The 21,997-nt window shown below is 41.3% G+C and overlaps 1 protein-coding gene and 1 long non-coding RNA gene across 4 annotated transcripts in view; both read left to right on the top strand.

The window, feature by feature from the left end:
* LOC129551702 (uncharacterized) overlaps positions 1-21,997 on the top strand; it is a 447,940-nt gene that overhangs the window by 329,547 nt on the left and 96,396 nt on the right. The window lies entirely within an intron of this gene.
* LOC148775197 (uncharacterized) lies at positions 550-9,609 on the top strand. Its single transcript, XR_016039489.1, has 3 exons — positions 550-1,115; positions 5,748-5,841; positions 9,306-9,609. It is a non-coding gene; the product is annotated as an uncharacterized LOC148775197 (long non-coding RNA).

The following is a 21,997-nucleotide window of genomic DNA, read 5'->3' as shown; positions in this document are numbered from 1 at the left end:
GATAATCTGTTTTTCCTACTGTAGAAAGAGAAAGAAGATTAACTGTAAAGTGGTGAGATTTTAGTAGGTCTTTATAGGATTAAATAAGAGAATTTCTTGATGCCTTCTAAATAAAATCAGAAAACTGCAAGTATGTAGGGACATTTATAGAACCCAATATAGAATCCTAGGACGTGTTTCTGCTCTAGGTTTCTGCAATTGCTACCATAAAGGGAGCAGTTCAGATGCTCTGTAGTATGGCTCCCTTCCTCAGGAATTTCTCTAATACTTGACACAGAGCTGGAGGAATGCAGACCTCTGGAGGTTGTATTTTATGTGTTGCTATGGCACTGTCTAAATATTATGAACAGAGCAGTGGTATATGACATACAGCAGCCTAAATGCCACGAAACCATGGCAGCTGGAAACCATAGTTCTGAGATGTAGGCTTCTAGCATGAAAGATTGGCATGAATGTCTTTAATAAGTGAATTATTCTTCACTGTACTAGATTAGATCCAGTGTGGAGATATGAGGTGTCACTTCAAAGCAGCTTCAGTCCAGGGAGGGTCTTACAGACCCTACAAGGAAATAGGACAGGGCCTAGTGAGGGGCTGGCCTGAGGACAGGACCTCAACTGTGGCACTGATGCTACAAACAGAGTTGCTTTACAGTGCAGCCCAGAACTGTGGCTGGAGGAAACAAGATAACTTAATTCTGGGCCCTGCAAAGTCCCCAAAGCAAGGCATGCCTTTCTCTTCCAGCTCCCCTGCTTTGAGCAGTTGCGACCCCAAACTCTCAGCTACCCAAACTGCAAGGTCTGATTCTTTCTCGGATTCCAATAATTATTTATGAAACTTTGTTCCAATTTTCATGTCAGAAGTGGTTGTTGTTCAGTCGCTCAAGTCGTGTCTGACTCTTTCCGACCCCATGGACTGCAGCCTGCCAGGCTTCCTGTCCTCCACCATCTCCCGGAGTTTGCTCAAACTCATATCCATCGAGTCCGTGATGCCATCCAACCATCTTGTCCTCTGTCGTCCCCTTCTCCTCCTGCCTTCAATCTTTCCCAGCATCAGGGTCAGAAGTTACCCACCGTAAAGTACAGCTATTTTTCCTCCCTGTTAGAGCTCAGCCAAGGTAAGGTTCATTAGAACAAGAAGTACAGCTCTGTGCTTCTTTTTGAATAACAGTTCTATGAATGCTATTTTCTTCTGTTGATTATGCCAAAGCCAGTTTCCTCTCTGAATGAATGTTTCTAATATGTGAATTCAAAATACAGCAAACCTACGTCACGAGCCAGCCTGAGTGAACAGGAACTAACCACAGCTGGGGCTTTGTGGCTTCTCTTGTTTTCTTTCCTTTTTTTCTCCCCTTCTTCAGATCATTGCTATTGAATATTATTTTTTTTAATTAAAGAGGGAAAAACAGTTCTCAAAAATCTTTTTACCTACACCAAGAAATTCAAATTAAAAAACTCGAAACTTTCAAAAGAATGAAGTTTACTTTGCAAAATGCAGAGACATGCGTCCATGTCATTATCTGGATCAGTTTCCTTAACAGCAGAAAGTTTCCACTTCCCTCTGTTTTTCTGTTTTCTCATCTGCCCTGCCAAGGATGAGATGAAGAACCTGTTCCCTCTTTTCTTGTTGGTTCCTCACTAAAAGCATGGGAATAAGTTTTAACAAAGATTTTTACCTCTTTTCATCAATGTCTTTAGACATGGCACCACCTGGATATCCTTTTCTGGAAAACTCCTTTTAACGTGTGGGAGTTCTAGAAAAAAGTAGAATAAGTAGAGGAAGTTTAAAATTATCTGTTGAATGAAACCGTGTCTCAGAATTTTTTTCAAACATCGAACTACTTAGTTTTTCTTTCTCCTTCTTGAGGCCTTTGATACACGGTATACAAAGTCAGCAAAACAGGATCAAAGTTCAACCACAATCAAGCATCAACATAATAAGTTAAGAACTAATCAAATTCAGTGACATTGTTGGGACGATCTTGAATCAAATACTGCTTGAAATAGGTGTTTCGTCCACCTAGTCTTGAAAATAGGCTTTGCTGCAGATATTCTCATTATGTTCCTCATTAGAAAGGGTGTACGCAAGAGCTCTGGACAACTTTAGTTTTTCATCAAAAAGCAAACAAGAAGGTAACAGAAAAATATGAAAAAAAAATTGCCTGGGTTTATTTATCATGAAGTCACTTCAGAGTATCTTACCACTATCTTTCCCCTGTGCAGTGAAAATCTAAGCAGTTATCGTAAAGCTTCTTGAATGCCAGACGTGAAAACTAATTGTTTTAAAAGATGTCCCTGACAAAGTGTGCTCAAAGTCAAGCCCTTATCAGTAAGCAGATGAAAACCCAACAGGCTTTTGCAACGCAACTCTGTGGTCTTCCTGCCTGTTGCCCAGCTTAGTGAGACATAAATCCTACTGAGTGGACAAAAATCGCCTGACACTTGCTGTTTCTAGGCTGTTGCATTTCTGAAGAAGGAAGTAGATTAGTCAACTGTGGCATCTGTGAGGAGCAGGACTGTGACACAGAGATAACGGATCACTGGTGTGCTTCATCAAAGCACAGTGTGCAGGGTGTCATTTGGTTTTGGAAGAGATGATGTCTTTATCCTTTTGACAAAGCTTGGCTGTGTTCTCTTGGTTGATGATTTCAAAACAGTTGCTCAGAATGAAAGGATTACAAAATATATTGTAAAAATGAATTTCTGTCTCTGTTGTAGTTGTAAAGTAGTAGATTCTGTGTCAGTGGGTTCTCAGCCAGGGGGGATTTTGCCACCAGGGGACCTTTAGCAACCTCAGACACACTTTTCATTGTCATGGCTCTGGGCTGGGGGCTAAAGGCCTGTCATGGTTGGTCAGAGGCCAGGGGTGGTGGTCCACGTGGTCCAGCGTGTAGGACGGCCTCCCTCTGTGAGGCAGTTTCCAGCCCCAGGTTTGAGAATCTCTGTTTTATGTGACTTATCAGAATGAAAAAATTACTTAACATACATGACATAATCCTAAATTTTTTTTGGTCTTTTCAGATTGCAGAGCTAAACATTTTTTTTCATACATATTTTTAGAGGTTCTAGTTACATTATATCCAGTTTGAAACTGCAAGACATAATTATATTTTTTTTTTTATATCTAAAAAAGAATTTTATTAAAAAAGCACAAATGCAAAGAAATGAACAGAGGAAAATTTATTATTGGAGAGAATGGAATTGTAGCATGTATATTATCATAAGTGACCAGTCCAGGTTCGACGCATAAATTTTCCTCTGTTCATTTCTTTGCAATTATATGTTTTAAGACATGAAAAGGAGACATATTTCCTCCTCTTATGTATGTGTTAGGATCCATTCACCATCTCCTACTTGTTCTGCTGCTGCTGCTGCTGCTAAGTCACTTCAGTCATGTCCGACTCTGTGTGACCCCATAGATGGAAGCCCAACAGGCTCCCCCATCCCTGGGATTACCTGTTCATACACCCCCAAACAGAAGCCATTTTCAAACCTGAAAATAAACTGAATGTAAACTGCAGGGGGGGATTGTTCTATTTCGTATTGAATTTATAAGCACTGCAAGCATTATTATAACCCATATTATACTGAGCTCTTCAGTAGTAACATCTCTAGGCTTATCTCATCTCGTTGAAGTATAAGAACAGCATGAGGATAGTGTCACTACACAGTGACGTGAAATTGAAAGTGTCAGTCGCTCAGTCGTGTCTGACTCTTGGCAACCCCACCAGGCTTCTCTGTTCATGGAATTCTCCAGGCAAGAATACTGGAGTGGGTTGCCATGCCCTTCTCCAGGGGATCTTCCCAAACCAGGGATCAAACCTGGTCTCCTGCATTGACAGGAAGATTCTTTACCATCTGAGCCACTGAGAAAGACTTACTCATTGCACAGTAAGGATCGGTGCAATTCTAATTATAAAGAGCAGTGGGAATCTGGTTTCAGCTTTTTAAAATTTAATTTTATTTTTATTTTATAATGGACTACAGTTGATTTAAATACTGTGTTAGTTTCAAGTATACAGCAAAGTGATTCAGTTGTGCATATACAAATATCTATTCCTTCTCAGATTCTTTTCCTACAAAAAGGTTATTACAGAATATTGAATGGAGTTCCCTGTGCTATACAGTAGGTCCTTATAAGTTATCTACTTTCTGTATATAGTAGTGTGTATGTGTTAATCCCAAACTCCTAACTCAGGATTTCACTTCCTACTCATCTCTCCCACTGAGACAGAGGGAAAAGGAAGTCAGGGAGAGACTGGAAAGAACGTGAATGTACCTCACTCAGCTTAGAGAAATGTCGTGGTTCTACCTGACTTTGCTGTGGCTAGCAGACTATATTAGAGGAAAGCTCATTTCAAAGAAGCCAGTACCTCAGGCCCTGTTTGGAGTTAGGATATGTATCTGTATGCATCTTTTACCAAACTGGGCGTAAAGATGGTATGGATAAACAGTGAACTCGATTGCAGAGACCCTGACTGCCTTCTGCTGTAATTACTGAATATCACTCCGCTTCTGTAAGACATTTTCAAATTATTTCTGAACTCCTAGAAGGGCTGCCTGGAAGGTCACCACGTGCCCCCCATCCCGTCCTGTCCTGCCCACCTGCTGGGCTTTCTTGATATTATACACCCCAGTTCTCCAGAGGTGACAGGGGTCCTGCTAACCGAGCTGTTTCCAGATTCTCTTAAAACTGCTGCTCCCTGTCTTCCTGGGGAGATGCTGGAGTTGTGGATTTGGTTCTGAATAGATTTAGGGAAAAATACCCCTCTTTCCAATTTCTTGCTTCCTTTCAGGCCCCTCTCCTCCCACAGTATTGATTAACTAACGATTCATAGGGTCTTTGTAAAGGTAGTCCCTTCTGTCCCACAAGCAGTTCCTAAAACTAACAGAAAAACCCTTGCCAGCTACAAACAAAAGTCCAGACATGGTCTACTACTGGTCCTTCCCATTGCTGGACAGTTCATTTTTTCCAGTGACAAACATAAATAACATGCAACCTCTGCTCAATCTACTGGTTAAGTTTCCCAAATATTTATTTTATTTATTCCAGAAAATTATCAGGCTTCCTGGATAGCTCAAATGGTTAAGAAACTGCCTGCATTGCAGGAGACCCAGGTTCGATCCTGGGTCAGGAAGGTCCCTTGGAGAAGGGAATGGCAACCCATTCCAGTATTCTTGCCTAGAGAATTCCATGGACAGAGGAGCCTGGCAGGCTACTGTCCATGGGGTTGCAAAGAGCTGGACACAAATGAACAACTAACACACACACATATTCCAGAAAACTTATTATCTACATTTAGCTTAATGTAGATAGCAGCATGTAGATGGCAGCACAGATGTAATAGATGATTATTTCTATAGATTTATGTAACAGAAGGATCATTCTGGAGATTAAAAAATAAACAGTCTGTTCCAAAATGAAAGTCTGCTGCTGGTACAGAAAATTGATTGTGATATTTAGAAACAATTTTCCCCAATTTCTTCTTAGTCACATTTTAAATTCCTTGGTATTCAGTTTCAGCTGTCAAATGAAAGGGAGAAAAAAGGCTTTAATCAAAGGGAAATGGAGTAAAAAGTAAATATTGCAATATAGATGTCATTAGTCCAAATCTGTGTGAACAGGAAGAATTTTGATTAGTTGGGAACTTTTGAAAACCTAGATCCCTTGAGAACTTTACTTTTAGTTGCACTTTCAGTTGCACTGCTGATTACGGCTTTTCTGATTATTTTCAAATTTGTATCTCCAGCCCGACCACCCTCCTGGACACCACACTCATGAATCCTACTGCCAACTCCCTGTCTTCACTGCCTGAATGTCTAAGAGGCATCTCAGACATCTGGGTGAGAACTAAACTTCTCATCATCCCCCTCCACCACCTCCACATCTGTCTAGACTTCCTTCTCTAAGCTCAGGGCACCTCCCATTTTTCTGTTCCTCAGGCCAGAAACCTTGGGGGTCATTCTTCATTCTTCTTGAAATTTTTCTTCCTCCCTACACAAAACGGAGCTACCTTGACATTTTTAATAATTTTGAGCAAGGGACCCCACATTTTCAGGTTACGCTGAGCCCCACAATTTACATAGCCAGTTCCGTCTCTACTGTTCCTCTTGTCACCCACCACCCTCACGCTGACCCCTCATACTTCTGTAAACACTCCCGCAACCCCTCCCCTCCAGGTCTTTGTACTTGCTGTTCCCTCTGTAGGTCTCTCTTTTCCCCAGGGACCTGGCCTGACTCATAGCTCATCTCCTTCAAATATGTCCTGATGTTAACTTTCAGCAAGACTTGCTTTGACTGCACCATTTATGTTGCAAACTGGTTACCTGATCTATTGGCTCTGCTGTATATTTTTCATTGTACTTATGACCTTCTTACATAATAATGTTTTCTTATTTATTAATAGTCCATTATCTATATATCTCCCTTTTGAATATAATATGATTCATGAAGGCAAGGATCTTGATCTGTTTTTTTTTTTTTTCACTGCTGTATACTGTGTGCCTGGTACTTAATAGGTACTTACAAAGCGGTTATTGAGGGAATGAATAAGCACTGGCAACTGAGAACAGAGTCCCAGATATAACCTCTGTAGTTAACTATATTTAACATGGAATGAAAAGCTATAGTTTTCACTGAATCTTGACTCATTTCATTCAGAGAAAGTCTTTGTGTTGTTTTCATACACTACTTGTTTCACTCTAATTCAAAAAAATAATGTATTGAAACTTAAATTACACTGAAATATGAGAGAATCCCAGCCTATATAAAAGTAGTCAACTTTAGGCCAATTTTGAAATAGAAGATATTTTGTGGAAAGGGGCATTGATGACTTTGCAACAGAACTGTAAAAACCTAGTAAATTGGGATTTCTCCCAATTTAAGACAAACAAACAAAATACCTACCTCCCCATTCCTCGCGTCCCCTCCTCCCCTGCCAGAAAACAGCCAAGTTAAAGTACATAAAGTACTTCTTGGCTTGTAAAACTGAAACTGATCAGTGGTGATGGCCAAGTCTGGACAGAAGTAGAGACAGAAGTAACAGCCAGATCTGACTTGACTGTACTGAGTTTCACTTCCTTTAAGCACTTCTCTGAGCGTGTGGCTCTCCTCACCCTGCACGGCGTGTGCTGGGTCAAGACTCTGTGTATCAGCATGTCTTGTCCTGTCCTGAACCCTTGTGCAGGTGTTTGTCTGTGAAGAGATGGCAGGGTACCAGTGCGTCTCAGTCCATCTCTCGGGACAGTGTTTCTGTTTTTCCCACTGGAATTGTGTTGTTAGCTTTATTCTTTGAGACTTTACTATCTGGTGATGATCTTGTTTCTCCTTTTACTGAGAAAACAGAGGTGATTAGAGGAGAATTTCCACCTGACTTCTGGCTTCTGTGCCCACAATTCTGTTTCCTCTCCTGTTACCCAGGAGGAGTCGGGGTTGGCTCCTCCCCTTCCAGAAAGATACTGCTCCAGCCATTCTCCTCTCTTAGGAATTTCCCCCTGGCTAGCATAATCTTTCCCATCAGCATGTAGATGGGATCAAGTCCTCACTGTCCCTTTCCTATTTAAGAAAAACATAAGATTTCTCAATCAACCTACTTGATCAACTATTGCCCCATTCTCCCTCTTTTTAAAGTAGTGAATCGCCATGGAAGAGGCAACTGTGCTCACTATCTTCAGTTTCCCATTTCATCCTGCATCAAGCTTGTACTTTCAGTATTTCACAGAGACTGCTCTTATCTACATCGCTAAGATCTGGTGTCATTAAAATCAAGATCTGTGCCCAACCCACCTCTTACCCAAAGTATGAGTAAAATCAGACACAGCTGATTATTATTTCTTCTTGACATATTTTTCACTTGCCTTCCCGGATAAGCCAGAGTTTCCTTTTACTTCACTGGCCATTTCTTTTTATTTTCCATTGTTATTCCTCTTCATCGCCTGACTTCTCAATTTTGGAGTGACCCAAGGCTCAGTCCTCAAACCTCTCTTCTGTTCTCACTGTACTTCCTGTGAAATCTCATTCATTCTTGTGATTTTAATACTATCCATATGCTGAAAAGCCCCTGAATTTATATAACTCCCTGGATCTTTCCTTTAAACTTGAGATTGAAGTATCTCAACTTGAATGCTTAATTGTTCTCTCAAAACTAGGATGTCTATATATTATGCTTAACTTAACTCTTGCCAATTTTTTTCTGATCCTCATGCATGGACATGTATTGTAGAAACTTCATTTTTCTAGGTGCTCAGGCCACAGTCTTTAGAGTCAATCTCAATGCCTCTCAGATCTTGTCTGTGGTACATCCTGTTGGCTTTGTCTTCAAAATATTCAGAATCTGCTTCCTTCTTATCACTGCCACTGCCACTACCCTGGTATGAGACATCATTATCCTTTGCTAAGATCATAGCAATAAATAACCTCTTGTCTAGTCTTCCTTTTTATCTTCCATTCCATCTCTCACCTTTAGTCTGTTCTTAAAATAGCATCCAGAGTGATCTGGTTTTAAAAAGTTGATTATTCACTCCTCTGCTCAGAATCCTCCGTTGACTTTCCATTTTGCTCAGAACAGAGTCAGAGTCACTACCAGACGCTGAGGAGTCTGATATTCTCTAATCTAACTCCATCTCCTTACCCACACACCTTGCTTGGCCATGCCAGGCACATTCCCTTTGCACCAATTGTCACTCCCACTGAGAAGAATATTCCTTCTATATCTGGATGACTTGCTCCATTAATTCTTTCAGATTTCACTTTAGTCTTCGCTTCTCAGTAAAGTCTTCCTTGACTACTGGATTTATATCACAGCATACCTTATCCTTCTTCCCTGATTGATTCTTACCCATAGCAGTTATAACCATCTAACATTCTACATATTTGCTTGTTACTTTTTTATTATCTGTCTCCTTACACTAGAATATAATTCACACAAGAGCAGGTATTTTTGTCTTTTTGTCCACGTTATTTCCCTGGTGTCTGAGCAGTGTTTGTCACAGAGTAAGTGCTCTGTACATATTTGTTTAATAAGTAAATGAATATATTTTGTGCCTGTTGATTCCATACATATATATACACACACCCATATATATATTTGATTATATACATATACAGTATTTGATGAGTAAAGGAAAAAGTCACAAATCTTATTTTGGGCCACTTTGAGTCGCCAGATCAGAACAAAGTGAGATAAAATTATTTTTAGTCTTTTTTTTTTGTTGCTATGAGAGACTATTTTGGAATATGTCATTTATTCAGTCCTGTCTAGCATTTACCTGTCACTTTCCTATCTAACTCTGTTCTTGTCATTTCCTAGTTTCTCCTTGGGGTGAGAAGGCATGTTCTGCAACCACAGCAAGCGTCATCTTCAATACTTATTTCATAATAGTTATGTTCAGCTCAAGAGTGGGCTGCTGCCCTTTGCTACTGGCCGTTCCTGAGACCCATGCTGAAGAGGAGGCCATTCTGACTCTGCACTCACTCAGCATGTGGACTGTGAATGAAAGATTAGACACGAGATAGAAATGCTTGATGTCACTTAACAACCTGCTTTTCCCTGATGGAATCTTCCCCGAATGTGCAAATACCCTAATTCTCAGATATATTAGTTTAATTATCCTTTCCAAAACATGAAAATGTAAAATAATAAAAAAAAAAGAAAAAGAAAAAAAGCTAAAAGGAGCATATGAATGCTCCATATCTCTCCTGTTATCTCTTATGATATATCTGAGGTAGTGTGTGTGTGTGTGTGTGTGTGTGTGTGTGTGTGTGTGTGTGTGTATGCATATCTCCGTGCATATGCCTGGTTTTTGGATGCATCTGAGGCTGCTCATGAGAAGGGGACTGTCCTTGAGAAATCCCCAGTATTTTGTCATGAAAGCTGAGCATCTGGTTTCCCTCGTGACTCTCCTGATCCTTGGCCAGAAGTAAATGGCATAGAGTCCTTGTCAAAATGACTAATGGTGAAAGTCTTTCAGTTCCTGGAATCTCCAAGAAGGTTTAACTTGATATTCATGAATACGTACATTAGGAGATCCATACTCCATTAAGGTATGTGCGAAAGCCTGCGTTCATTATATCATTATTCAGTGAGTCTCCCAAGATGTTTCTTCTTGGACCTATTCAAAGAACGTTTCTGTGGGTAGACTTCATACTCTGTTCTAAAAACTCTAGAGGACAGACAATAATAAATGGCCCAGAAGGTTTTCTGTGGAAACTGTGTAGGTTGATAGTGTTGGAGGTGAATCAAATGATTTGGCCTTGATCTTCTCCTCCCATGGTTTTGTGATCAGTTTGATTACCACATGTGTGACTACTAATCATTTGCTTTTTATTTGTGTGGTTTCTTTGTATATGTGTGGTGTCTTAAGCTTCTTGACTCTATGTGTCTTCAGTTTTATTGAGAATATTTTATTATTTGTCTCGTTCACAAGGAACTAGTTAGTGTCCAGGTTTAGTTGCTGTTGATGCAAGTAACACTTGCATCTGTGTATAAATGACATCTTGCATGTACAGATAGAAATGGATGGCAGAACCATGGATGTTATCACTAGCCACCCCACAGGGATTCAACTGGGAACTTTGTAAAACCAAAGGAATTCATTGACCACACCTATAATATGTAGCTTACTAAGTAAATAATTTACATATGTTCAATTAAAATTTAATTTTATTTAAAGACAATTTATTAGTTCTCATGATGTTTGGGGAATTGTTCTAAACAGTGGAAGTAAAGAAGAGAACAAAAGAGATACAGCCCTGCGCCCGAGGGACTTATCTTCTAAGGTGGTGAAGGGTGGACAGTCAGTGAATAGGTGATGAATGATGTCATGCCTGGGAGTGATTTATGAGCCAGGAGAGAAAAAGAAGTAGAGGATGATGTTAGAGAGTAAGGAACAGGTTTCAAGGAGAGTCTTTAGAGGGATGTTGTGGTTGAACAGAGACCTTAAAGAAGTCAAGATACAAGTCATGGGACTGCCTTAGGGATGTGCATCTGGACAGAAAGCAACAGGAGGTCTGGGCTCTGTGCTGGGAGATGATGAAGTCATGGGTGGTGACAAGAGCGATGGCAGGGTTAAAGTGTTACTGTTACTAGATAATGGGGACCTCGTAGACCAACCCAGAGTTTGGCTTTTATTCTCAGTGGTATAGGAAATCACTCAGTGTGCTTGGTCTAGGACTAGACGATGGGGAGGTCATAGGAAGCATCCAGCTTTATCATAAAATCTGGACAGAGAGTGGCCGGGATCCACTCGAAGGACTTGATGTAGAGTAGGAGAGAAAGAGGAGGCGAGGAAGCCTTCAGGCTTGGGGGCTGAGCAACAGGTGAACAGTAACAGCACCAAGTGACGGGGAGACTCGGGAAGAGGGCTAGGGTGGAATAGAGGGTAAGGAGCAAGGGTTCAGTTTGGTTAGTTATATTCGCAAAGCCCCTCAGGAGATGCTGAACACAGCTGGACACCAGGGTCTGGCTCTTAGGAGAGAGGTGAGGGCTGCAGGTCGAAAGTTGGAGGGCCCCAGCGCACAGATGGGACATGGTGAGAACACCTGTGCAACGAGAAAAGCATCTCAGAACCGAGAGAGGAGAGGAAGCAGCAGAAGCGTGGTCTGGCAAAGAAGCAGGGAACAGGAGTGGGCTTTGTGAATATAACTAACCAAAAAGGGATACCTCTTTGAACGAAGTGAAGAAAGATGATATTTTTAAAATATAGAGTCTGTTTGTGTTAAATGCAGCTGATAGAGCAAGTAAGAAACGAATAATAATTAATCCCTGGAATTTGAAATATGAGGGTGCTTGAAAGATGTTAATTCAATAATTCAAGATGCTATTCAGTCATTAATAAGGTGTGGTAAATAATATGTTTAAGTTTCTAAGAGATCCTTTTCTTTTTTCATCTCAATATTCCATTGTTTGCTAATATTTTCCTGTTTTTCTCAGTAGTTGAAATTCTATGGTCACCTAAGCAGCAGTGATTAATTCTTCAGAGAAAGACTTTCATTTTTTTCTTTTTTAACTAAATGTGAGGGCTTTTTGCTCTCATGCTGGTACTTAAAGTTTGAATTTTATCCAAATTTTGGACTATTTATCCATGGTCACATTTTCAAACATATTTTACTGCCCATCCTCTGGGGTCTCTGTGTTAGAAATCGTAAGGTCATGTTTGAAAAACAAATTCAATTCATCTTTCCCTACTAATGTTCAAATAGTGTTCTATTTCAAATTTTCTATGATGACTGCTTGCCAGTATTAATCCAAATATGCGCTTATACTTGGTATCTTAATGTTTGAGAAGCACCAATTTCCCCAGTAGGGGTAGGTTTGTCTCTAAGTGTATCGGAAGAGTCCCAGGTAAGTTGGTGATGTAAATAGTAGTTCCCAGGGAAGGTTCACTTACGCTCAGCTTCTTCCCCAGTATGTCAGTCAACAACTTGCTTTTGTGGTTACTGGTTATTCAGTGGAAAAAATGAAACATTACAGCTCTTCAGATGCTGAAGAGGGAAACACCTTAGAAAGGGCAAAAGGTCAATGAGTTTGTTTTAGGGGAAACCACTGTTTTTACCAGCACCTTCTCATTAGCTGCCTGGCACACCAAATGAGGAAGAATTGGGAAAATTCTGTATTTTAGTTGGTAGCTGGTAGTACTTTGTGGATTTGGGGGTTTATAGCTCTTGTTATCTTTCTATCTGGGAACCTTCAGGGCACTGAAGGCAGAACAAAACTGCTCACATTTTTCTGGACTAGAATTTTTGAGAAATGAAAACTCTTTTCAGTATATGATTAAAAAAAAAAAAAAAGCAGCCACCTCTGTGGGTACCAGCACACTGGTCATTCCGATTTAATCAACTCAGCTGACACTTTGAACATGTAGCATGTATATAGCACTGTAAGACCTTCTTTATTAATTTCCTCACTTAGTTTTCCCAACCAAACTATTACATAGATATTACTAATGATATCATATATAAAAAATTCTAATAACAAGCATGTTTAAGTTATTGTATTAAAGGCACACGGAAGTACACGATGGAGCCCTGACTTTCAGAATACAAAGCCCACCTCTAACATGTTGGCCATCTAGGTGCTGGATAGACCAGATATAGCCAGTCAGTGTACAGTCCTATATGCATGGTTCTGAACACGCTGTTGTGAGTCAGTGGCAGAAGCAGGTCATGATCTTTTGAAAAAGTCACAAAGGTAGGTTATCTGTGAAGCCTTAACAGATTAGGATGAAGAATCTTGACATTCCTGACTTTTGGAGTGGGGGCAGGAGGAGAAGGGGACTACAGAGAATGAGATGGCTGGATGGCATCACCGACTCGATGGACATGAGTTTGAGTGAACTCCGGGAGTTGGTGACAGACAGGGAGGCCTGGCGTGCTGTGATTCATGGGGTCGCAAATCCCAGGGACAGAGGAGCCTAGTGGGCTGCCATCTCTGGGGTCGCACAGAGTCGGACATGACTGAAGTGACTTAGCAGCAGCAGCAGCAAAGAGTCGGATACGACTGAGAGACTGAACTGAACTGAACTGAAGCAGAGGCATAAATCACAGAAATGATGACTTTTATGAATGCATGCAATACACCTCCGGGGACTAATAAACCCATTGTTGCAAACCTTTCCAGGGTGGAATGTTAAGTCTCTCTGTATTCAGTTATCCATCCACGCTCTTCAGGATTGGCCGTGTGCTGCTAGTGATGGGAGTTGCTGGTGGTACACATTTCCAGAAGCTTGTTTAACCGACCACCATTACAGGGATACGTGGAGGCATGCCCTAGGAAAGTGCCTCAAAATCCCGGATCATCAAGATTCTTGGAGGACGGAGATGAGAGATATGCAGAATAGGGGAAGCCATGGGGCAGGTTGCTCCCCCGTCATTTCTGCAGCAGCTTGTAAACATCTCTTTTTCCAGGGTTGATTGTCCTGATGGTATGACATCAGAAGATATTATTTGAAAGCCTGAAGTCAAGTCCAGTGAGATGAATTAATGTAGGAAAGAGTAAAGGGCATTTCTGGTCTAGGTGATCAGAATGTCCAGTCCAAACCAAGTCCACACTGACCTTGGAGTTTAACACAAGAAAGAAAGATGTAGCACCCAGGAAAACAATCTTCTCAGTAGAGTATCTCAATCTAGGCATCAATTCTGGAAAGGGATGGGCAACTATAGTTACGTATGGATGTAGTTTGAGCCTAAGTCTAAACCTTTCTGGTGCAGGATGTAGCATTGCTTCTTTCCAAGGCTAGAACTACCTCCAGAGTTGGCAGTTCTGATTTTATAAGTGAAGAAGAGCAAGACCTGAAGAGATGAGTGGAGTTCCTAGTGACTCAGATCACTTTTCCTGGAATGGTTTTTCTAATGGGGTTGGGGGTCTAGTCCCAGAACCCATGTACTCTGTTCATTTGCACTTTGCTCTGCTTCTATGTTTCCCAGGTTTTCTGTTGCTAAAGATGTTAGGCAGGACTCTTCTGCACAGATGTTCCCCTGCTACTGATTACATCTGTAATGTTGCATGGTCTAAGCTAAGTGTCCTGACTGATGTTCCTTCATAAAGCCCATATAACTCAGAGGCTACCAGCCTCACTTCTACTCCACAGGGTGCAACATGGACAGGCGTCTAGTTCCTGCAACTGAGAAACTGGTATTTCCCTTGACCTCTGACCCCTGAACTCCTTCCCCAGCAATTTATCGGTTATACCTGTGTCCTAACAAGAGGTATTACTTATATTGTCAGGTACAGGTGTCTTATCACCTAGACTGTATTGTGGGGTCCCTGTGGTCAGGGAACACAAGTGTCTGCTTTGATAGTGTGTGCAAAACCTCATTTAGTGCTCGGTCCACTGAAGTTGCCTAACATGGTTGTTACAGAGGGATTCGGATCCCTCCCCCTAGATGCTTTGATGACTTAGTCATTCTAGGGTGGAGGCCCAGAACATACTTTTTCTAAGCCAGTTATCTCTGGGGATCATGATTGGACTTTGAAAAATATTTAAGTCAGTAGTAAGAGTTCAAATAATATATATGGACTGAGTATTGATGCACAGGGAATAAGTGGTGGAAAAAATGAAGAAAATCGAGAGGTGTGATTTGATGTTGTTTTCTGTAATAAGCACTGGTTCTGTTGGTTGGTGTGCCATTGAGTGTTGCCACTTTGGTGGTAAAGTTCAAAATGTTCCTTCATGCAAAGTCACCCTTTGCAGTCAATGATCTCCCTACTGCCACCTCCACTGGCTTGATTCATTCTTTCCTGTCTTTCAAATGGTGACTTAAGTGTCACTTCCTCAGAGACTCTCCCTAACTTCTTCAAGCTCTCTGTACACACCTTTCCCCACACAGCCCTTATTCAGTTGTAACATCTATTTCAGTTGTCATTTTTTGTAAATACCTATCCACAAGTTACCCTTGATGTGCAGATGGAAAAACTGAGATCGAGGCAATTGTCTTTTTCAAGAGGCTGGGTAGTAAAGTGGCAGAGTCTGCCCGCCTTCCCACCCTAGGTCTAGCCTGTGTTCTCCTATAGGACGCTGTATACATGGGGTGATCTACCTGCTATCACAGCTTTGTCTGTGTCTCTAGAATTAAGGAGAGGATTTCATGGTTAGGAAGTCACAGACTCCACATTTCCAGAACTATGTCTTGGAAATAGTCCATCACAGGTATATTTTTCTTGTTTTTTAAGACTATATTTTGGTTCTGCTGTTGCTGAGCCTCACTTGTGGTATTCTGTTGATCCTCACATAGCCCCTGTTGAGGAAAGTTCTTTTTAGGGAGAAATGGCTTCCCTTCTCTTATATCCTCAGGATTATATGGACAGAATTCAAGGTGTGGATTGAAATATATTGCAGGATGACAGGGCATATTCAGAGAGAATTCATATTTCTCTTGGTTAGGTCTACACTTTCAGTAGTGGTGTGGGTTTTCTTATAGTCATCTTCAGCGTATGTGTGTGTGTGAACAAAACCACCAATTCATTCTCCACAACTGATACAACCTCACTGAGACAAAATGGTTAACTGTTGACTTGTTTATCACAGTATACAACTCATACAGTAGAATCAATTTTGAAACAGAGTCATTTTGTCTATCATTTATAAAGGTCTCTTAGAGATCTACAGTTTCTAATTATGATAATTTCTGTATATTTTTGGCCTCAAATAATGATTAAAATATTTAATAAAATACAATGTTATTAAAGTCTGTATTAATCTTTTTGTGTAGAGTTTTGTTCCATAAATTTTGTTTCTGGAGTGGAATATTTTATTTGGCATGGGCATGAGGACGTAAGTAGGCTCTTTCATCCACTAAAGTCATCTACATTAAAAAAGATTGCAAATCAATACTAAAAAGTATGGTACTTCATTACTTATGGATTTCATTTCTTTCAGAGGTTTCAATGTTAAAGCATTTTGCAGTCCAATAAGGTTATATGATAGATAAAGTCATGTGATTTAATACCGAATCCAAGAAAGACTATTCTGCTGCCTACTGCTTTCTTAGCAGATATGAGTAAGAACTGAAGAGGTAACCCCAGAGCCAATGTGACAAGTTCAGGACCAGATTAGAGAATATGAAACATAGTCAAATTTAACTTTACCCTTGGGTGACCTAGGATCTGTGATCATGCACATCTGAACCTTAGTGCATGGCCCCACCTGGTTCCTGACTAGGTTGGTGGCAGCCATCCTAGAGTTATCAACTGCCTTTATCAAACAGGATAGTTAAGAGGGAAAGCTTGATTGGTCCTAATCATGTGCAGGGAATGAGGGGCACTAGCCAGGAAACTATCTGGGCGACCTGTCTGAGTGATGTTATAATATCTACATGCTAGTGCTCAGTTGCTTAGTCACGCATGACTCTCTGTGACCCCATTGTTTGTAGCCTGCCAGTTTCCTCTGTCCATGGGATTTCCCAGGCAAGAACACTGGAGTGGGTTACCATTTCCTCCTCTAGGGGATCTTTCTGACCGAGAGATGGAACCCGTGTCTCCTGCAGCTCCTGCATTGGCAGGCAGATTCTTTACCGCTGAGCCATCTGGTAAGCCCTGTCTGAGTGATGCTATAATGTCTATACACTACATTCCTTGTAGCTCGGTGGGCTTCCTTGGTGGCCTAGTCGGTAAGGAATCTGCCTGCAGTGCAGGAGACCCGGATTCAATTCCTGGGTCAGGAAGATCCCCTGGAGAAGAAAATGGCAACCCACTCCAGCATTCTTGCCTGGAGAATCCCATGGACAGAGGAGCCTGGCAGGCTATAGACCATGGGGTCGCAAGAGCCAGACATGACTTAGCTACTAAACCACCGCCATGTTACATCAAAATGAAGTGCCACGTCACTCAGTTCTCCAGTTATGTCTATTTCATAATTGGCAAGATGCATTTTGGTCTTACTTCTGCCAGAACAGGCAATGCCCACCCAAGAATAAAAATTGAACCGACTCGTCCTCACCGATACTGACCTACCTGGGTTTATTTTGGTAACACATGCATAGGAAGTTGCACAGTGTGAAAAAGCCACATCAAGTCTGAAACCAGCAAGCCGAGAGTCCCTCGGGGTAGGTGGTTCAGTGCCCTGAAATTCTGAAAATGATTAATGCGCCATATAGCACTATTTACAGGGGCAAATGGTGGGCCTCATGATTTTAAACTCAAGCCAAGAATTTGAATGTGACAAGGAATCACAGGGGGAAAGAGGAAACACCTGAGGTCTGAAAAGTGGGAGACAATTTTTAACTTGAAAACCAGAAAGTTCCAAAAGAGTATTAATGTTATAGTTGGTGACCATAATACATCTACTTTTAATACAAAGTGGCTTTAATACAAATACTTTAATATAATTATTAAATTAAATTATTAAAAAGTATTAATAATTAAATACTTTGATAAAAATATTAGAAGTACTAGTCTAGACTCATAGGATATTCCTTTATACCTTACTAAGTAGATATTGAACAGGTTATTTAAAGAATATATTAAGCCGAAGAAATGCCAAATAACCTGCCTCATGGGGCTCTGACATCTCTCCCCACATACTTGGCCCTACCCCTGACTCCTGCTATTTCTCCTACATGATCTCCAGGTTTATCCCATCATTCCACTAATGCAAAGTGTGCAGTGGCTCACCATTGCCTATGGAAGGAGGTCCGAACTCCTTGACTTTGCATTCATATTCTTGCTAGTCTGACTTCCACCTGATTCTCAGCCCTAGTTCCTACTCTTTCGCCGGGTTCCTCTGCTGCAGCCAAGTCCAGTCCTTGTTTCCTTAACTTCCCTAAAACTTTGCCACTTCCCCACGCCTCTGCCTTTTGCTCCACTCTTCTGCCCCCCTGTTCCTATTCCTGTTATTCTTCTGTTTTATCCAAGTGGTTCTCTTCTTCAGAGCTTACATCAAGTGTGATTTCTTTATAGATTGCTCTAACTTGTGATTATGGTTATTTAACTGTACACATATCTCTGATTATCAGCATCAGTCATTTAGCAATGTATTGCATGTGCCTGGTTTTGCTACTTCTTTTTTTCACATGCCTAAAACTTCCTCCCCTAACCAGATTGCAGATTCCTTGAGGAGCAGAAGCATATTTTGTATACTTCTCTACAGTATCTGTAAGAGTAGTACTATGCAAATAATTGTTATCATTGTTGCTTAGTTGCTAAGTCGTGTCTGACCCTTTTTGCTATCCCATGAATTATAGCCTGCCAGGCTCCTCTGTGATTTGCCAGGCAAGAATATTGGAATGGGCTACCATTTCCTCCTCCACGGGATCTTCCTGAAGCCAGAGATCAAACCTTGGTCTCCTGTGGCTCCTGCATTGGCAGGCAGATTCTTTACCACTGAGCCACCAGGGAAGTCTATGCAAATAATAGGTATCCAAAATATAATTTCATCTAGAATAGTTTGGGTAGTTTAATTTGAATAAAAGTTGCTGAATTGTTTCCCCCCAAACTGTCGTATAAGTTTTGATCTGAGATTCTCAGAGATGCTGTTTGTTTAAGCCCAGCATCTTTTGGCTTTGTTATAAATTTCAACACAGAGAGTCCCCACAACTAGTCAACAGCAACATGTCCTAAATTAATGTGGGTGACCTGACTAAGTTCTTTTGCTGTGTCTTGTACCAGTTTTATATGTTGCATCGGGAAAAGCAAATGATTGCTGAAATGAGTAATACAGAGCTTCATGGGTTAGTCAGCCTTCCTATTCCGGAAGCAAAGCCTTCCACGCACAGCTCACTGACATCGCAGGCTGCAAAAGGAAGTTTGGGGCGAAGTGTCTGTAGTCTCTGCTCAACATGCGTGTCCCACACAACCGCATGATCCTTATAAAACCACCTATATCCGTTCTCATACCCCATGTCTCGCCGTTGTGTTAATCATACTGACAGCTGCACTTTTTTTTTTAAAGCTTCCGAGGTCTTCTGTGGCCGTGTGAGATGTGGTGGAAAGTAAGTAAAGTGAATGCCACTTGAAAGGGAATCATCCCCAATATAACATTTCACACACCATCAAAAAGAGTTACTTGATTCCATATCCATGTCCTCCTCTAGAGTTGGAGTTCTTTGAAGGCAGGAGCTGTTTCTTACCTATTTCTTCACTATCTCCATTACAGGGCCTGAAAGGGTCCAGGAGCTCAGCGAATGTTTATCGGATGAATGTTTGGAGAAAGAATAAAGCAATCAAGGAAGTGTGTATGAAAGGTGAAGGAAATTAGTACCAGTCCCACAACCACTGAGGCTGTTGATGACTGTTCAGTTCAGTTCAATTCAGTCGCTCAGTCGTGTCCAACAACTATGTGCTAAGGGCTTATTCATGAGCCGTGGGCTTCAGAGAATGCGGAGGAAGTATGAACAGGACAAACTTGTGAAAGCTCACTGTTTGTCAATTTAAAATGAGAGCCAGTGGGAAGAGGAATGAGGAGAGGAAGAACTGTCTGCTCTCCTCTAACCCCTTTACTCAGTGTCGACCTTGTACGATTGGTCTTAGATTGTGGAATGCTCATTTCTTCAATCTATCCATTGTTCTAGAAGGCAAAACTGGTGGTTTGTTTGGCCTTCTTCAGTTCAGTTCAGTTCAGTCGCTCAGTCGTGTCCGACTCCCCGCGACCCCATGAATCACAGCACGCCAGGCCTCCCTGTCCATCACCAACTCCCGGAGTTCACTCAAACTCATGTCCACAGAGTCGGTGATGCCATCCAGCCATCTCATTCTCCGTCGTCCCCTTCTCCTCCCGCCCCCAACCTTTCCCAGCATCAGAGTCTTTTCCAGTGAGTCAACTCGTCTCATGAGGTGGCCAAAGTATTGCAGTTTCAGCTTTAGCATCAGTCCCTCCAATGAACACCCAGGATTGATCTCCTTTAGAATGGACTGGTTGGATCTCCTTGCAGTCCAAGGGACTCTCAAGAGTCTTCTCCTTGGCCTTCTTACTGTTTAACAAAATGGAAAAATTTTGCATCAGTATTTGGATATCTGTCTATTCTTGAAAAATATCCAGCAGCGGTGGGTCATTCTGCACAGCAGTGACATCTGAACAGGAGCTGCAGTTGTTACACAGGGCATGTGCATAGTATTTGCAGGTGGTCACTGTATACCTTTTGAGGCACATGTCATTTACTGTTGTTTAGCCGCTAAGTTGTGTCCAACTCTTTGCAACCCGTGGACTATAGCTCACCAGGCCCCTCTGTCCTTGGGTTTTCCCAGGCAAGAATTCTGGAGTGGGCTGCATTTCCTTCTCCTTTGAGGCACATGGAACTATACAATCACAGTTTGCTTTACATTCAGTTTTTAAAATTTATTTTATTGAAGTATAGTTGATTTACAATGTTGTGTTAATTTCTACTGTATAACAAAGTGATTCAGTTATACATATATGTGTGTATATATATATATTCTTTTTCATGCACTTTTCCACTATGTTTTACCACAGGATATTGAATATAGTTCCCTGTGCTATACAGTAGAACCTCGTTGTTTACCCATTCTGTATGTAATCATTTTGCATCTGATAATCCCAAACTCCCGCTCCATCCCTGCCCCGAACACCTCCTCCCCCTTGGCAACCACAAATCTGTTCTCTATGTCTGTGAGTCTGTTTCTGGTTCATAGATAAGTTCACTTGTGTCATATTTTAGATTCGACATATAAGTGATGTAATTTGCTATTTGTCTTTCTCTGGCTGACTTTCTTCATTTAGTATGATCATCTCTAGGTCCACTCATGTTGTTGCAAATAACAATATTTCATTCTTTTTGATGGCTGAGTAATATTCCATAGTATATATATTTACATATACATATACAGCCCCTATCTTTGTCCATTCATCTGTTGATGGACATTTAAGTTGCCTTCATATCTTGGTTATTGTGAATAGTGCTGCTATGAACATATGGATGCATCTATCTTTGTGAATTATAGTTTTGTGTGGAGTGAGGTCATATGACAACTCTAATTTTAGCTTTTCGAGGAGACTTCATACTGTTTTCCACAGTGATTGCACCGATTTACATTCCCATCAGTAGTGTAGAAGGGTTGCCTGCATGCTCAATCGTTCAGTCATGTCTGACTCTTTGCGACCCCATGGACTATAGAACACCAGGCTCCTTTGTCCATGGGATTTTTCAAGCAAGAACACTGGAACGAGTTGCCATTTCCTCCTCCAGGGTATCTTCCCAACCCAGGGATCGAACCCCTATCTCTGTGTCTCCTAATTTGGCCTGTGGATTCTTTATCAATGAGCCACCTGGGAAGTCCTGTAGGAGGGTTAAGAATTCTTAACTAAGTTTAGAATGAGAGGGAGTGTGGAGGGTGTGTGCATGTGTGTGCTCAGTCGCTTCAGTCACGTCCAGCTCTTTGTGACCCTGTGGACTGTAGCCCACCAGGCTCCTCTGTCCATGGGATTCTCCTGGCAAGAATACTGGAGTACATTGCCATTTCCTTCTCCAGGGGATCTTCCCGACCCAGGTAATGAACCTGAGTCTCTTACATCTCCTGCATTGGCAGAGGAGTTCTTTACCACAGTGACACCT

The sequence above is a fragment of the Moschus berezovskii genome, chromosome 17 (genome assembly GCF_049115385.1).
Source record: "Moschus berezovskii isolate FMDL1 chromosome 17, NW_MosBer_1.0, whole genome shotgun sequence".
NCBI lineage: Eukaryota > Metazoa > Chordata > Mammalia > Artiodactyla > Moschidae > Moschus > Moschus berezovskii.
Note: the sequence above shows the minus strand (reverse complement) of the source record. Positions and strands in the feature narration are given on the sequence as shown.